Source organism: Microtus ochrogaster, unplaced genomic scaffold (genome assembly GCF_000317375.1).
Source record: "Microtus ochrogaster isolate Prairie Vole_2 unplaced genomic scaffold, MicOch1.0 UNK16, whole genome shotgun sequence".
Classification (NCBI taxonomy): Eukaryota; Metazoa; Chordata; class Mammalia; order Rodentia; family Cricetidae; genus Microtus; species Microtus ochrogaster.
Window position 1 is genome coordinate 549,809 of NW_004949114.1, and position 2,551 is coordinate 552,359.

At 50.6% G+C, this 2,551-nt stretch overlaps 1 protein-coding gene across 2 annotated transcripts in view; it reads right to left on the reverse strand.

Annotated features, from left to right (window-relative positions):
• Znf3 (zinc finger protein 3) overlaps positions 1–2,188 on the reverse strand; it is a 14,714-nt gene extending 12,526 nt beyond the window's left edge. Inside the window, exon 1 of one of the 2 annotated variants that reach the window (XM_013353827.2) lies at positions 2,065–2,188. The gene's annotated coding sequence lies outside the window, so the exon portion shown is untranslated. Of the gene's footprint in view, positions 1–1,594 lie in introns of both variants that reach the window. The other variant, XM_005367069.3, reaches the window with a different exon arrangement.
• Between the last annotated feature and the right edge of the window lie 363 nt (positions 2,189–2,551).

Consider the following 2,551-nt stretch of genomic DNA (forward strand, 5'->3'; position numbering starts at 1 on the left):
CCAGCCTGGTCTACAAGAGCTAGTTCCAGGACAGGCTCCAAAACCACAGAGAAACCCTGTCTCGAAAAACCAAAAAAAAAAAAGACAAATCAAAATTATCTCATTTTAAAAAGGCAAATCAGTCAGGTGGTAGTGGTGGCACATGCCTTTAATTCTGGCACAAGAAAGGCAGTGACAGGCAGATCTCTAAATTTGAGGCCAGCCTGGTCTACAGAGCAAGTTTCAGGACAGCCAGGCTACAGAGAAACCCTGTCAGGGGCTTGGTAAAGATCAACAACTTGACATAGGTGGCACAGGCCTGAAATCCCCAGCACCTGAGACTGAGACAGGATTGTGAGCTCCAACCCAGCCCCTGTCTCCCAGAAACACACACACACACGCTCTGCAAGGCTGACTCCAAAGTAAAAGGCAAGCTGGCATGGTGAACCCATGCCTTTGATCCCAACACTTGGGAGGCCGACTTTAAGGTCAGCCTGGTCTACGTAGGAGTTGAAGGACAGCCAGGGCTTTGTACAGAGATCCTATCTCCAAAAACAACAGACATCAGAGTAAAAGGCAATGCTCTCCATTCAAGGCTGGGTTAATTGAAGCTGGAACTCAAAGGCATACTGTTGAGGACAAATCCCCAGTGTCTAAGTCAGTAAACAATGTTTCTCGTAGAAACTCTGGTGCTCCTGCCATCTGGGTGTGGGCAGAGCCGTTCCCCTGCCATGTTGCCAACTCCACTCCCTCAAGCTGCTCAGCCAACCAAGAAAGACACATGACAGTGAGGACAGGTCAAGAGAAGCCTCTCTTCCAGGATCCGTTCTTCTAAGAACTTAATCCCTGTAAGTGTAAGAGGAAAGTAGCAAAGAAAATGTGGCACCTTTTGTTCAGCTCTTGTGGTTTTATTTATTTTTTGGTCTTTTGTAACTGGGTAAGAGCTCATGGCATACCCCAGACTAGCTTAGAACTCACTGTATCGTACAGGCTGGCCTCGAAATTACATTCCTATTCCTGCTTCATTTGCATCTGTGCTGGCATTACAGGTGTGAACCAGCAAACTTCGCTAATTGCAGGAAATTCATTTTAGGTTTGCAGTTTCCCAGTGGGAGGGGGTACGACCCTTTCACAGAGGTCGCCTAAGACCATCAGAAAACACAGGTGTTTACATTACAATTCATAACAGTAGCAAAATTACAGTTATGAAATAGCAACAAAAATAACTGTCTGGCTGGCGTTCACCACATCATGAGGAACTGTATTAAAGGGTCGCAGCATTAGTAAGGTTGAGAACCACTGCTTTAGGTGATACCAGTCCCGTATGATTAAGGGAGCAAAATGGAAAAAAAACTTCACGTGAAGTTTATTTCTAATAGAGATGCTTAAGAGGTATGGAGGAGAAAAGGATATATTCTAATAACTACCAACGAAGACCATCACATATTGTCTTTTCATTGCACCCTAGGGAGCTGAAAGGAACTGAGCGTTCTGTGTCGATCTAGGTTCTTAGTGTCTTAGTCAGCCAATGCACTGGACATACTCAGCCACTTTCTGCAGGGAGTCCGCTCCAGCGTTGTACAGTTTTCCCAGGAAAGCGTAAACTAAAACCTACCTATAGGACATTAGGTCTTGGTGAGGTCCCCGCAGGATCTTTCCGAGGACCTGAGTTCGCACCTCCTCCCAAGCCCTAGTTCTCAACTGCGACACAGAACAACTCTCTCTCCAACTCAGCAGAGGGAAGACTTCCTTCTCCTGCCCCAGCACAGAAAACGGTGCACTGAGAGTACCAAGTTCGGAAGGCTGGCTGTCATCAGCTGTTTTAAAGAGAGGGACCTCTTGCAGCGACGCTGGGAATTTCAAACACTTGGGGCTGGCGGTGGAGGGCACGAGCAGACCCGGAGTCCCAATCCGCGACACGCGGGAACCCGCTGCGCTCGTGGAGCCGGGCTTGCGGAGCTGGGCAGCGGCCGCAGGGGCAAGGAGTGCCCGGGAACCCCGCGGGCCGCAGAGGCGTGAACACCAACCCCCTTCCCGGCGACCACACTTCCGCCTCACCGCGAGTCCCGAAGACGACCCACTCACCCTGGGGACAGGGACGTAAGACTTAAGGGTCGGACACGGACCAGGCCCTGTTGGAACCTGTCACAGACCCACACAACCGAGAACAGAACAAAGAACGGAAGTTGCCCCTCCCCATTTCGTTTCCGGGTCGTCCTTCTTCACCACCCACTACAACCCCCGTGAACCAAACGCCCATTTGATCTCTCTAGGAAAGTGGGAGGTCTTCGTCTCTGATGGTTCGCTCACTCTCAGAGGACTGGAGTACGGGAAAACAAGTGTCCCCGACGGCGTCACCTGCTGGCCAGGTCGGGAAGGGGCGATGAGCAGGTGGAAGAAGCTGGAGGCCCTGGGAATTCTGGGCACAAGTTCCGTGGCACAGAGTCCCGCGGCTCTGGGAGAAGGTCCTGTAGGTAGAGACCAGCCAACACCATCACGCAAACCTTCACAGCAAATATAAGAAACTTGAAGAATCTGCTAAAGCCGGGCGGTTGTGGCGCACGCCTTTAAT